The sequence below is a fragment of the Oncorhynchus gorbuscha genome, linkage group LG23 (genome assembly GCF_021184085.1).
Source record: "Oncorhynchus gorbuscha isolate QuinsamMale2020 ecotype Even-year linkage group LG23, OgorEven_v1.0, whole genome shotgun sequence".
Taxonomy (NCBI): domain Eukaryota; kingdom Metazoa; phylum Chordata; class Actinopteri; order Salmoniformes; family Salmonidae; genus Oncorhynchus; species Oncorhynchus gorbuscha.
Genome location: NC_060195.1, coordinates 30880101 through 30896295, shown reverse-complemented (window position 1 = coordinate 30896295; position 16195 = coordinate 30880101). Strand labels below are relative to the sequence as shown.

General features: G+C 42.7%; 1 protein-coding gene across 11 annotated transcripts in view; it reads left to right on the top strand.

The window, feature by feature from the left end:
• The window catches only part of LOC124011672 (protocadherin alpha-C2-like), a 234905-nt gene that overhangs the window by 159891 nt on the left and 58819 nt on the right, over positions 1-16195 (top strand). The window lies entirely within an intron of this gene.

Here is a 16195-nt window from a genome sequence, read left to right as displayed (position 1 = left end):
GTATGTTTGTCAGTGTGTTCTCTGAGTATGTGTGAGTGTGTGTGTTCTGCTTCATAGCAATAGATATTATTTGTATTTCAGAGTATTGCAGCCTATGTGGTGTGTTTCTTCTTTTGTAATAGCAGCAGTGTATGTAGTCATGTATTTAGCTGTGTGTCAGTTCTTTATTAATATGTGTATTGCAGTGACTGTGTGTTGGCATAAAGCCTCTTCCTCTGCTCTGCTGGCCCCAGTGTTGCAAAAAGCATTACATTATTGATTATCTAAGGACATTATCCTGGATGAGGTAGCCAGCTAAGTGCTTCACATCTGAACTGGATGGTATTTCTACACAGCAGGGCAATAATTCACCTACTGTAAGTCATTTAGGTTCAGTAACCATCCAGATGGGTTCAACTATTGTGACCCAAAAACATGACTTAGAATTGTTCTCCTCACCCCACCCTTACCCCCAGAGATCTGGCTCAGATGTTGATTGCATCGTGGTCAATGCGATTGGGCTAATGATAATTGGGCCCCTCCAGACAGTCGACTCCTTGTCCTGGTTTTGTTTCATGGACGTGTGTTAAAACATCACTTCCTGTTTTCCTCCCTCCTGGGTGTGGGTTTTGGCAAGGGGATGGGAGCTCAGCTGAGGTTGCCATGGAGATGTTCCTCATTACTGATAGTGCACCAGTCTGTTTCTCAGAGAGAGAGAGAGAGAGAGAGAGAGAGCTGCAAATGTGCATCCACCCCCACTAAGCCAGCATCTCATTTAACACATTCAAAAATGGACAAAGAGAGAGTGGAAAGGAAGAAAATCATAGAGAGAGAATCGAGAGAGGAAAGGGGATTGAGAGAGAGGGAGGGAGAGGAAGACAGCAATAAGGATACAGGTTTGACCAGGGAGTGTGAGATCATGTAAAATATCATGTTTAAGAGGGTCAAGGAGAGGCAGTCAGGATGAGGAGGAAGAAAACAATGAAATATGTGTTTCCCAGGTAAGCGGACATACTAAGGGTTGAGAATTGGTCACAGATAAAATGACTGAACACACACTCATTCCCAAGGTAGTCTACTAAACAATGTATTAGATTTTGATCTAAAGGGAAATACAGTACACTGACAGTCTGTCTGTAAATGCTATATAAAGCCAGTCAGCCTGTCCTTTGACTGGTACTGAGTGGGTTTCAGTAGTATGATGTGTCACTGGCCCACTCAAATCACACACACACACACACACACACACACACACACACACACACACACACACACACACACACACACACACACACACACACACACACACACACACACACACACACACACACACACACACACACACACACACACACACACACACGCACACGCACACGCACACCCCTTATGGCGTAAGGCTGTTGTGCAGTCATTAGATTAGCTTTGTCATGCTCAGAACCACAGGGTTCTTCCACATCCATCCCCATCCACCCAGCATGGACACAAAGCCAGGGTTCTGAGTGGAATGATAGAGGGGACCGGTGGCTGCCTGCTGTCTCAGATAGCTTTGTTTACCACAACATGAATCTGTTTGATTTATTTTCAGGCAGAACAGGGACAGACCAAGTGCTGTTTAACCCTTCCAGGACTCCAGGGGAGAGATTTACATGGCTTTTAGTTCTGTCATGCCCTTTACACTGAAAGGAGGATACACTGGGGAAGCCATAGCCAAGCGCATCCAGAACAGTCTCTCCATCCAACCCTTTACACTGAAAGGAGGATACACTGGGGAAGCCATAGCCAAGCGCATCCAGAACAGTCTCTCCATCCAACCCTTTACACTGAAAGGAGGATACACTGGGAAAGCGATAGCCAAGCGCATCCAGAACAGTCTCTCCATCCAACCCTTTACACTGAAAGGGTGGATACACTGGGAAAGCGATAGCCAAGCGCATCCAGAACAGTCTCTCCATCCAACCCTTTACACTGAAAGGGTGGATACACTGGGGAAGCGATAGCCAAGCGCATCCAGAACAGTCTCTCCATCCAACCCTTTACACTGAAAGGGTGGATACACTGGATACAGCGCATCCAGAACAGTCTCTCCATCCAACCCTTTACACTGAAAGGAGGATACACTGGGGAAGCCATAGCCAAGCGCATCCAGAACAGTCTCTCCATCCAACCCTTTACACTGAAAGGAGGATACACTGGGAAAGCGATAGCCAAGCGCATCCAGAACAGTCTCTCCATCCAACCCTTTACACTGAAAGGAGGATACACTGGGGAAGCCATAGCCAAGCGCATCCAGAACAGTCTCTCCATCCAACCCTTTACACTGAAAGGAGGATACACTGGGGAAGCCATAGCCAAGCGCATCCAGAACAGTCTCTCCATCCAACCCTTTACACTGAAAGGAGGATACACTGGGGAAGCCATAGCCAAGCGCATCCAGAACAGTCTCTCCATCCAACCCTTTACACTGAAAGGAGGATACACTGGGGAAGCCATAGCCAAGCGCATCCAGAACAGTCTCTCCATCCAACCCTTTACACTGAAAGGAGGATACACTGGGGAAGCCATAGCCAAGCGCATCCAGAACAGTCTCTCCATCCAACCCTTTACACTGAAAGGAGGATACACTGGGGAAGCCATAGCCAAGCGCATCCAGAACAGTCTCTCCATCCAACCCTTTACACTGAAAGGGTGGATACACTGGGAAAGCGATAGCCAAGCGCATCCAGAACAGTCTCTCCATCCAACCCTTTACACTGAAAGGAGGATACACTGGGGAAGCCATAGCCAAGCGCATCCAGAACAGTCTCTCCATCCAACCCTTTACACTGAAAGGAGGATACACTGGGGAAGCCATAGCCAAGCGCATCCAGAACAGTCTCTCCATCCAACCCTTTACACTGAAAGGAGGATACACTGGGAAGAAAGCGCATCCAGAACAGTCTCTCCATCCAACCCTTTACACTGAAAGGGTGGATACACTGGGAAAGCGATAGCCAAGCGCATCCAGAACAGTCTCTCCATCCAACCCTTTACACTGAAAGGAGGATACACTTACAGCGCATCCAGAACAGTCTCTCCATCCAACCCTTTACACTGAAAGGAGGATACACTGGGGAAGCCATAGCCAAGCGCATCCAGAACAGTCTCTCCACCTCATTCTTTATACATGGGAAAGGAATCATCATCTCTATTGAAACTACAATTTGATATCTGAGATGAAGAGGTTCTAAAGCATGTTATTAATGAGTTAAATACACAGGGGTAAACCCGCCCAACACTTTCGAGTAGGGCCTTAGATTCCTGAGTCTTTAGATGGAGATTCTTGTTAGAAGTATATGTAGTCTTTAATAATACATGGTTTTAAAAAGTTAAAGTGCTGATGCTGCTAGACTAGTAGAATGTTATTAATCAGACATGATGCAATGCAGTTAATAGTTTTGCCGCATAGTTGTCTTTGATCTCATCTCAGTGCACCGGGAGGTGTTGAAGATACATGTTTCTGCTCTGGATGTATTAATAGGAGATACAGTGCCTTCAGAAAGTATTCATACTCCTTGACTTATTGACAATGTTGTTATGGTCTAATGTTGTTATGGTCTAATGTTGTTATGGTCTAATGTTGTTATGGTCTAATGTTGTTATGGTCTAATGTTGTTATGGTCTAATGTTGTTATGGTCTAATGGTCTAATGTTGTTATGATCTAATGTTGTTATGGTCTAATGTTGTTATGGTCTAATGTTGTTATGGTCTAATGGTCTAATGTTGTTATGGTCTAATGTTGTTATGGTCTAATGGTCTAATGTTGTTATGATCTAATGTTGTTATGATCTAATGTTGTTATGATCTAATGGTCTAATGTTGTTATGGTCTAATGTTGTTATGGTCTAATGTTGTTATGGTATAATGTTGTTATGGTCTAATGTTGTTATGGTCTAATGGTCTAATGTTGTTATGGTCTAATGTTGTTATGGTCTAATGTTGTTATGGTCTAATGTTGTTATGGTCTAATGCTGTTATGGTCTAATGGTCTAATGTTGTTATGGTCTAATGGTCTAATGTTGTTATGGTCTAATGGTCTAATGTTGTTATGGTCTAATGGTCTAATGTTGTTATCGTAGAATGTATGCACACATGACTGTAAGTCGCTTTGGATAAAAGCGTCTGCTAAATGGCATATATTATTATTATTATTATATTATTATATTATTATTATTATTATATTATTATTCCACATTTTTCTTGTGTTCCAGCCTGAATTCAATAAGGATGAAATATATTTTATTTCTCACCCATCTACACACAATACCCCATAACGCCAAAGTGTTTAGACATTTTTGCAAATTTATTGAAAATGAAATACAGAAGTTTACATACATTACCAGTCAAAAGTTTGGACACACCTACTCATTCCTGGGTTTTTCTTTATTTTTACTATTTTCTACATTGTTGAATAATAGTGAAGACATCAAATCTGTGAAATAACACATATGGAATCATATAGAAAACAAATCAAATATATATTAATATTTGACTTTCCTCAAAGTAGCCAACCTGTGCTTTGATGACAACTTTGCAAACTCTTGGCATTCTCTCAACCAGCTTCATGAGGTAGTCACCTGGAATCAGATGCGACCCGTCATTCAGGGCAGGTGGGGCTTCGAGACCCACATTTTTTGCAAAAAAGTAAATATATATACACAGTGGGGAGAACAAGTGTTTGATACACTGCTGATTTTGCAGGTTTTCCTACTTACAAAGCATGTAGAGGTCTGTAATTTTTATCATAGGTACACTTCAACTGTGAGAGACGGAATCTAAAACAGAAATACAGAAAATCACATTGTATGATTTTTAAGTAATTAATTTGCATTTTATTGCATGCCATAGGTATTTGATCACCTACCAACCAGTAAGAATTCCGACTCTCACAGACCTGTTAATTTTGCTTTAAGAAGCCCTCCTGTTCTCCACTCATTACCTGTATTAACTGCACCTGTTTGAACTCGTTACCTGTATAAAAGACACCTGTCCACACACTCAATCAAACAGACTCCAACCTCTCCACAATGGCCAAGACATAGAGCTGTGTAAGGACATCAGGGATAAAATTGTACACCTGCACAAGGCTGGGATGGGCTACAGGACAATAGGCAAGCAGCTTGGTGAGAAGGCAACGACTGTTGGCGCAATTATTAGAAAATGGAAGAAGTTCAAGATGACGGTCAATCACCCTCGGTCTGGGTCTCCATGCAAGATCTCACCTCGTGGGGCATCAATGATCATGAGGAAGGTGAGGAATCAGCCCAGAACTACACGGCAGGACGTGGTCAATGACCTGAAGAGAGCTGGCACCACAGTCTCAAAGAAAACTATTAGTAACACACTACGCAATCATGGATTAAAATCCTGCAGCGCACGCAAGGTCCCCCTGCTCAAGCCAGTGCATGTCCAGGCCCATCTGAAGTTTGCCAATGACCAGCTGGATGATCCAGAGGAGGAATGGGAGAAGGTCATGTGGTTTGATGAGACAAAAATAGAGCTTTTTGGTCTAAACTCCACTCGCCGTGTTTGGAAGAAGAAGAAGGATGAGTACAACCCCAAGAACACCATCCCAACCGTGAAGCATGGAGGTGGAAACATCATTCTTTGGGGATGCTTTTCTGCAAAGGGGACAGGACGACTGCACCGTATTGAGGGGAGGATGGATGGGGCCATGTATCGCGAGATCTTGGCAAACAACCTCCTTCCCTCAGTAAGAGCATTGAAGATGGGTCGTGGCTGGGTCTTCCAGCATGACAACGACTCGAAGCACACAGCCAGGGCAACTAAGGAGTGGCTCCGTAAGAAGCATCTCAAGGTCCTGGAGTGGCCTAGCCTGTCTCCAGACCTGAATCTAATAGAAAATCTTTGGCGGGAGCTGAAAGTCCATATTGCCTTGCGACAGCCCCGAAACCTGAAGGATCTGGAGAAGGTCTGTATGGAGGAGTGGGCTGGTTGAGAGAATGCCAAGAGTGTGCAAAGCTGTCATCAAGGAAAAGTGTGGCTATTTGAAGAATCTAAAATGTAAAATATATTTTGATTTGTTTAAAACTTTTTTGGGTTACTATGTGATTCAATATCTGTTATTTCATAGTTTTGATGTCTTCACTACTTTTCTACCATGTAAAAAATAGTAAAAAAAATAAAGAAAACCCTTGAATGAGTAGGTGTTCTAAAACTTTTGACCGGTATTGTATATTATTTTGGAATTCATTCTTGTTACATATCAGTTTGCAAACAATGTAAAGAAAATATACACTTCCGTTCAAATGTTTGGGTTCACTTAGAAATGTCGTTTTTGAAAGAAAAGCACATTTTCTGTCCATTAAAATAACGTTAAATTGATCATAAATACAGTGTAGACATTGTTAATGTTATAAATGACTATTGTAGCTGGGAACGACAGATTTTTTATGTAATATCTACATAGGCGTACAGACATCACTCGTGTTCCAATGGCACGTTGTGATAGCTAATCCAAGTTTATCGTTTTAAAAGGCTAATTGATCATTAGAAAACCCTTTTGCAATTATGTTAGCGCAGCTGAAAACAGTTGTTCTGCTTAAAGAAGCAATAAAACTGTCCTTCTTTAGACTAGTTGAGTATCTGGAGCATCAGCATTTGTGGGTGGTTCGATTACAGGCTCAAAATGGCCAGAAACAAATAACTTTCTTTTGAAACTCGTCAGTCTATTCTTGTTCTGAGAAATTAAGGCTATTCCATGCGAGAAATTGCCAAGAAACTGAATATCTCGTACAATGCTATGTAACAGTCCCTTCACAGAATAGAACTGGCTCTAACCAGAATAGGAAGAGGAGTGGGAGGCCCCGTTGCACAACCGAGTAAGAGGACAAGTACGTTAGAGTGTCTAGTTTGAGAAATAGACGCCTCGCAAGTCCTCATCTGGCAGCTTCATTAAATAGTACCCACAAAACTCCCGTCTCAATGTCAACATTGAAGAGGCGACTCCAGGATGCTGGCCTTCTAGGCAGAGTTGCAAAGAAAATGCCATATCTCAGACTGGCCAATAAAAATATAGATTAAGATGGGCAAAAGAACACAGACACTGGACAGAGGAACTCTGCCTAGATGGCCAGCATCTCGGAATCTTCTCTTCATTGTTGACGTTGAGACTTGTGTTTTGTGGGTACTATTTAATGAAGCTGCCAGTTGAGGACTTGTGAGTCATCTGTTTCTCAATCGAAATTACAATTGGCCTCTTATCCACTTGTTGTCCCCTTATGCCATAGTTTGTACATCTCAATTGTCATTAGAAACCACATTTGTTTAAGCAAGTCAGCCATATTAGCTACGTTCTTTTAAAGGCAGTAAATGAGGCTGAATAAACTGTTTTGCTGCCAGACAAGGCTCCGCTGATAGCCAGGTTTAGCAGTGGTAAGATGTTGGGACTGCTGTTGGGACAGCTTTATCTAGGCCCTAACAGTTTGTGGACTCCGTTCATCACTGCTATAGTGCAATTCATGTATTGTTTAGTGTTGTGTTGTGTAGTGGCTTTGCTCGCATACATCCCACTTTTGATTTTTTGTTTTGCCCCACCAAGATTCACATGCTAAAATCGCCACTGTCTGGAATGCAATTCAATTAACAGTTGTGCCTTGTTAAAAGTACATGTGTGACCTGTTTCAGGAAACTAGGCATATGTCCCTGGTCACTACTTAACAAGAGAGCCATTTGAACGTTAACTTTAAAAAAAAATCAAAATGCTATTTTTTTGGCAGGAATGCGTTCTCGAACGTGTGCACTTTCATGTACCTTAATAGCAAACGTGTATGCCATCTGTAAATACAAATACAAATACAATTGTTAAATTACGAGCCTAGCTGGTTTAGTCAGAGAAAAAGCCAGCTTCCTTCCCACTAGCCATGATTGGCTGAGATAATGATTGGGCTGGATTTGCCGAGAGATGAGTTTGGATTGGTCTGCTGTATAGCATGGGTCTGTCTATTTCAGCACATTTGTGGAATTTCTTTCCTTCTTCATGCGATTGATTCAATCAATTTGTGTTGTGGTAGATGTTGGGGTATACAGAAGATAGCATTATATGGTAAAAGACCAAGTCCATACTTTGGCAAGAACAGCTCAAATGTCCTGCTGAAAGGTGAATTTGTCTCACAGTGTCTGTTGTGAAGCAGATTGAACCAGGTTTTCCTTTTGGATTTTACCTGTGCTTAGCTCTTTTCCATTTATTTTCATCTTAAAAAACTCCCTAGTTCTTGCTGATAACAAGCATGCCCATAACGTGATGCAGCCACCACCATGTTTGAAAATATGAAGAGTGGTACTCAGTGATGTGTTTTATTGGATTTACCCCAAACAAAACACTTTGTATTCAGGACATTAAGTTAATTTCTTTGCCACATGTTTTGTTGTTTTGCTTTTGTGCCTTATTGCAAACAAGATGCATGTTTTGGAAAAATAGTATTCTATACACGCTTCCTTCTTTTCAATTTGTCATTTTGGTTAGTATTGTGGAGTAACTACAATACTGTTGATCCATCCTCAGTTTCTTTTCACAGCCATTAAACTCTGTAACTGTTTTAAGTCACCATTGATCTCTTGGGGAAATCCATGAGTGGTTTCCTTCCTCTCCGGCAATTGAGTTAGGAAGGACGCCTGTATATTTGTTGTGACTGGGTGTATTGATACAACATCCAAAGTGCAATTAATGTTAATCACTGTTATTGCACACAGAGTGAGTCTATGGAACTTATTATGTGACTGGTTAAGGATTTTTTTTACAACCAGCTCTCACAGTCTCATCAGAACTAGACGTTCATCCATGTTTCTCAAATGTCACATTTCAAAGTTGTCCCAAACGTCAAAATTCTGAGTGATTGGTTACTTCTCTGTATCGTTCCAAGGTTAAGCATTGCGAGCATCCTAAAACGCTGCAACAACAATACGAATTTGATTTAGCAACCCAGACATTCCTGGCCTACAACATCTGGAGCTCATACTTGTATCCATATTTCACAGTGACGATAACAATACAGAATTGTTACTACCCAGTCTAATTCAGAGCTTCAGAGACTCAACAGTGATAATGAATAATGATGAATTTGAGGATTATAGTGGCCTAAGTCTATTACTGGTGCACTGAGATGGTTCTTAGTTGTAGCACTTCTTCGTGTCGCTTTGGCTAGGCTATTAAAGCAATATTTTCTCCATTTATGACTTCTGGATGTAAATCTAGCACCATTACATGTAACAGTGACTGAGCCTTAGTTAGAACTATCTTGCTAGACAGGTTCCCACAGTTGCATGGGATACCATCCGGTGAGTGGACCACTTAATCCCATCTTAGTCTACACCGGAATGGATTGTAGGTTTGCATTGTTCGGTTTCTTTGAGAGAGAGAAGACATTTTGTCTCCGTTGGGCTCCGTTGGGCTCCGTTGGGCTCCGTTGGGCTCCGTTGGGCTCCGTTGGGCTCCGTTGGTCTGCTTCCAACTCTCCATCACCTTTTGAGAAAGTGGGTGTCTGTACATTTTGGTGGTGTTTTAAATTTGGCTGACACAGTCTTGGATTTTAGACACTGAGATGATGATTCCTGATGCCTGTGGAAATGTAATCTGTCTTCAGACATGAACTCAGAAATCGTAAGGTTAAGGCATTAGAATGGTTAGTGTTAAGGTTTGGGATAGGCATCAAAATATATATATATATAAAAACAGAGGCAGATGCTTACTCCTATCGCGCCCATCCGCCATCCCTGTCCACAACGCCCTAGCAAAACCAAAGCCTACTTGAAGGTCACAGTGCTCACTGTTGCCCATAGTGGCTGGTTTCTACGTCATCTCCTAACGTTGAATACTGACATGACTGAATTTTTATTCCTGAACTTATTTTGGCTTGCCATAACAAAGAGGCTTAATACTTAATGACTTGTGACATTTCAGATTTAAAAAATAAAATAATTTGTGGCATAAAATCTAAATGTAATCCATTTTCAATTCAGGCTGTAGAACAATACAATGTCGAATAAAATGTGGATGAAGTCAAGGGGCATGAATACTTTCTGAAGGAATGTAGGATGTCTGGTGGTTAGGTCTGATTTTGTGCTTAAGGATTGATCATTTTTACTTCAGAGTGTTGTGATCAATCTGTGAGATCTGGCTTGTGTGATTTTCTAATGCTTTGTGGTACAGACATACTCTCTTGCAGAGTGAGGGTGTTGTCCTTGGGAAACAGATTCTCTCATCAGCATATTTTGTTTCCATCTCTCTCCTCTGGAGGGTGCCTGAATCTGCCCTTCACAGTCACACTGTCAGACACTGAAGGAGAGGAAAGGAGGCGATCTGCGGCTTGGGACACACGCACACGCACACGCACACGCACACGCACACGCACACGCACACGCACACACACACACACACACACACACACACACAGGCACACAAGCACACTCAGCAGCTTGCAATCAGTTTTCAGTAGTGACATAGCTTAGCGATGGCAGTCAGTAGATGGAGTTCACAGTCTCTGCAGTACCCCCTTACACCAATAGAGGTCCCAGTACTACTGTCTCCCTCTCTCTCTCATCCTGTCCTGGCTGCAAGCTGCAGTGCTCTTGGCACTGAGACAGAACCCCACCGCACCTTTGATTTTCTCTCGCTCTCTGTGGCCCAGATTCTAATACGTTTAGTTCCTGAAAAACATCTCTCTCCCACCTGTTCCTCAAAACATGGAATATATTGTACCTATCAAGTAATCCCCTAGTCGATTGACGCACCGGTGAGTCAATCTCAGTTACATAACAAAAAAAATCCCCATCAAAATCTTTCAGTTTAAGATAGATTTATGTTTTATTTTGCAAGGGATGAGTCTCAATCCACCACATCCGCCAGTCGCACTTCCGCATCTGCGGGGACACAGACATCCCCAAAATTGGTCTTCTCACGTAGACTTCTGTAGCATCGAACAGATTGACCTACAAACAAGTGTCAGGAGACTCGTCTGAAGTTGGAGTCTTATGACTTGAGGTTAGAAGCTGTTAAGAAGTCTTTTGGACCTAGACTTGGCGCTCCGGTACCGCTTGCCTTGCGGTAGCTGAGAGAACAGTCTATGACTAGAGTGTCTTTGACCATTTTTATGGCCTTCATTTGACGGACTCCTAGACTTAGGGCAGACACTTCAAAACCTTGTTTCTTACGATTTATGTTTTGACTAAATGTTTGCCATATGAATGTGTTATTCAATGAGTTTCTATGCGCTTTAGTAGTACAGGCCAAAATCTATATTTTAAAATGTTATAATGGAATCGTCTCCATCATTGAGCACATTTTTTTTATGGAACTCTTTTTTTCAATATGTGATTTGGCCGAACGCTTATGCACTGAAAAGCAAGCATTTTATTTAATTCTCCGTGATGGTGTGGATATTCTGAAAATAAAACGTTGATATAAAATTGTGATTGTGTAGCTAGATTATCAGCACTTCTATTATATTTATTTCATGTTTGTCAGCCTCTCCTGCTATAACCTAACTCATTTTCTCTGAGGAAATGGATGTTTTGTCATTTTCAGTCTGTCGATGCAGATTCTTTCTCACTCTGGCCTTTCCCCCTTGCAACACAGACACTGTGACTACTGTCTTCCTACACAACAGCATGCAGGCATTTCCATGTGTAAAATAATGAAAGATCGAAAGAGAAAAATATTTTTTTTGTATTTTCCTAATTTCTTTAATGTATTTTCTAAAAGCTAAATATGGCATCAATAGTCATGTAAAAGTCATGTGTCTCACTGGGTGGCCTAAACACTAAGAATTAACTTTGCAGTTTTAAAAAATCACGGTGTAATAACCATGTTGTCTGTGTGTCTGCATGATGAACAGTAGGCGACTCAGAGCTCGGACTCCGTCTGGTGAGGCGGGACATGTATGAGGTCATCACTCCTTGCCCTAAGCACACCAGACGAGACAGCAGCTGACAATAACAAAGAAAGACTCTCAGAGAGAGAAAGAGAGAGGCTCCAGCCCAGACACTCATTCAGACTCTTCCCCAAGCCCAGTCAGTCCCGGTCCCAGTCGTTTGTGGGAAATCTGACTCACAAACGGCGGTCTTCCACATGAGATAACAGACGCTTAGAGAGTGAAATGATGGCTTTTAAACAGGGACGATTACTGTGTATTAATAGAGAGCGATGTATTAATATGTCCGCCATCTTGCATAATGGATGGCGAGAAGGTAATTAATATTCCACTTTTCAAAAATGCTCCGCTATTTCCAAAAAGAGATGATAGGGCGCGTACTCAGAGTTCTCCCTTTATCTGCTGTCGAGCTCGCCTGTTAGTCGCTCTCCCTTCTCTATCCTCCTGCTCCCCTGTTCCCTGTCCCTCCCTCCCCCTCTCTCTTCCTGCTCCCTTTCTCTCTCTGGGGTGTTTTTTAATAGAAGACGGGGCAGTGTACTGCAGAAGCAGCCGCGGAGACATTAGCTCCTGTGTTTCCACTTCAGACGGTCCGGTGCCCCTCGGCCACAGCTCTCCCAGCGGGAGCAGCGGATGTCACAGAGAGATGTGGGTAGAAGAGGGAGGGGTTGGAAGGGGGAAGAAGAGGTGAGATAGGAGAGAGGGGGGGATAGGATGCTCTGAGGAGGGGAGTGTGAGGCAGTTGGGAGGGGGAGGAGAGAGAGGGGGTGGTGAGAGTGAGGGGAGAATGGAATGTTTACTGTTCATTTTTATTGTTTATTTCACTTTTGTATATTATCTACTTCACTTGCTTTGACAATGTTAACATATCTTTCCCATGCCAATAAAGCATCTTTAATTGAATTGAGTGGGGAAGGGTAAGAGTTGGTGACAAGAGAAAATGGGATAGAGAGAGACAGAGAGAGGGATCAATTTAAGAGCATTAGGACGTGTTTGTTCTGGCGATACATATGTATGTTAGTCTTCCGGAGAAGGAATTGAGATAACTTAATCTCGAGCCCCTTGAGTGAAAATAAAACAACCCACAGCTCTGTTGCGCGCAATTAACGGCGGGACAGATGGGCGGGACTCTAACAGGTACAGGGAAAGAGAGATCAGTTACCTGCCCGTGTACAGCTCAATATACAGAGAGAGAGAGAGAGAGAGGAGACAACAGAGTGAATTGGAAAATGACAGGTGTAAATCTGACGGCGTGTGCAATTGACAAGATTAATAGTCTCCTATTTTTATCACTCTCAAATTGCCTTAAACACAAATCTTGAGCGCACCACCGGGAGAATCTGCTAAACGTCAGGAGTTCTGCAACTCGCATGCCTCTGAGACTCACGAGAACGGACTGACACGAGACCCACGCGGTCTCATCTACAGGACAGCGGAGGACAGTTGATGTGTAAAAAAAAATCACAAAACGTCCATCTCTGCACAAAGGACAAGTTCCATCTAGGCCCATCGAACCTAACGGACTTTCCGTTCCATCTCTGTTCTCTTCAGTTGTATCTCTCCAGCTCCCCAGTTCACCCCCCCCTCCCAGTCTGGCTTTGGAGTGTGAAGAAGAGTCTCTCAGCTATCTATCCATCCACTCCTAACAACGGCGTGACTCACCGCTGAGCGGCTTTCTCGCAGGTTGCCAGCGCCTTTCACAGATGTAGGCAGAGGGGTCGGTGGAGGAGAGCTGGAGCCGCACTGGGAGAGGGAAGAGTTGTGTGGGCGCGTAGCGTGGCCCGGTGGCCGGGTGAATCAGGCTGGCACTGGGGCTCTCTGAGGCCACATCCCAAATAAACACAGCACAACAACTTCATGCTCAGTCTACCATACAGATATACCATTCAGGCTATACTTACTAACCTGAATGTTTGACTTATTCCGAGATACATATACACACAAATGAATGACCAAAGGCAGTCTATCTAAAACAATATTGTAATTTTGTCTTCTTTTTTTAACATGAATTATGGCTCCAGGTAATGTTAAAAGATCCCAGACAGTCTCCTTTTGGATTGTATAAATCCACATGATGAGACCAGCATTCAAGGACATCACATTTTAGGTCACAATGTCCTTCCTAGCGGTGCTTTGAATGGCACTGCACTCACTGCATGACTCAATCAATTTAAATGGTGTGAAAGCCGATTGTCTTTTAGCAAACTGGCTGTCTGAGTGTTATCTAACTATTGAGCTTTTCCAGAGGTAAAGGGCTCGGAGATGAGACAAGAGACGCGATTCAATTCACTATGAACCGCTGCCGCTGGCGTAGAAATGAAATTAGTGTCGAAAGATGCTCCCTCTCACTTTGTCGTACTGATCGCATTTGGACTAGAGGCCCCTCTAAATTGAATTGAATTCGATTTAAATTGGATTTTAATAGGGGTACATGGGTTCAGACTGTACTAATTAGGAGGAAAGTCTGAGCGGGATGATTTGGGCATTTAACGCTACTATCCGACCACCTGCGGAAAGACATGCGCATATGAGACATCTCGGCCCCATGGGCAGATGTTTGAGGTGTTTGAGATATTGAGTCGAATTTAAAAGAAAAGCCATCAAAGGCTTAACACCCCTACAACATTTGATGAACATACGTTGGTTGTGCAATTATATTGTAATTGAAATTTCATGTTAATTAATTCTGTGTTCCCGGTTCAAAATGACCGCCCCATTACAGCTGATTATAAATCCACAATAAAACATATATTATCACCTAATGTTGTGTTAGATCTTTTTTTCAACTTAATTAAGTTATTGTGAACGTTACACGTTTTGAACTTGTAATGGCTATTTATGAGGGGTCGGTGGAGGAGAGCTGGGCTCATAGAACTCGTTTTTGAGTAAAACAAAATCATAATGTATGGATTATTTTGACTTATAACCCATACTCAGATGAAACATATTGTGCTATTTATCACAGAATACTTTGTGTCAAAGTTTAACAAGGACTCTCTCCTCCTCACCAGTGTCGTGATCAAAGATATGATCAAGAGCCTCACATAGAGTTTATCATTTGGTCATTGTGCTGCCACAGAATGAATTTGAAGCAAGGCTTCAAAAAAACTTTATATACCAGAGATGCGTTATACTTATTATTGAAACAATGTTGCGATTGTTTGTGAGAATGCCAACAGGTGAGGTTCCCATGGTGGAAAGATTCTATTGGGGGAAGGTTGCCATGGGGGTTGCACCTAAAATGTAATGAAAATCATCAAAATGTATTCTGCGTGTTCAGATGCCCTGTGTGGACAAAGTCATGGAACGTTATGACAATCAGATTAAATGAATTACATTTTTCAGAGAGAAATTGTAAATCGGTCCAATTCGACCGGAACACAGCAGGAGGGTTAATATAGCCAGACAGTCTGTGTACAGTGTGATTGTCAAGTCAGAAGGGTCTGTGGCGCAGGATTTTCAAGAAATTGGAACACGTCACGATCGTCTATAAAGCTGAGGTCACTTTTTAATGGATTAACGAAAGTATATCAAGGCGCCAGGAGACAGGGCAGTGTGTGTCTATTAATGTCTGCCAGACTATTACATTACCATTGCTTGGTGTGAACTGCCCCCAAAGCACTCTGAAACTACCAGGGGTTATGGTGTCTGTAAAAGCCGCCCCAGCACTCATGGATTCAAAATATTTTTGGGGGTGGCAAACAGTTAGCCCTAGTTGTTTTTAAGTCGGTCTTTAACACCAGGTGGACATTTTTATTTGCTGAATTGTATTGGGCTATAGCTTAGATGTTTGGGACAAGTGAGACTTTCGAAAGGAAATGGAGAACTGCTTGTCAACAAATCGACATGAGTCTAAATTCTTTGTGCTTTCCACATCTGCAGCGTGCACGAGCTCTGTATTATTCCAGCAATTTGGGTCTGACAGAAGAGGGCATGCTAGTTTGTTTTGACAGATATGGCGAGGGGCTAAGTCTCGAGCATCTTGTTGGTGACCTGGTTCGTTTCGCCCGCTCACCCCGAGTTAACATGCTTCATATGATAACATATAGGCCTAAAGGGGGTGGTCCTGTGTTCTGCGAGTAATATGATGCGAAACTGAAGCCGCAGTCAAGTACCCCTGTCGTCCTAATATACGATCAACCCAGCTGTCACTCACAGGGCAGTAAGTGAGAGGAGGGTGCGAGCAGCAATATTTCAGCCCTATGGCTCGTGGGACAGCGAGAGAGCACTGGACAGAGTATGCTTTGTTTTGAGAGCTGCTGTACCTAAATAGAGGAGAGGGATACATACAGCT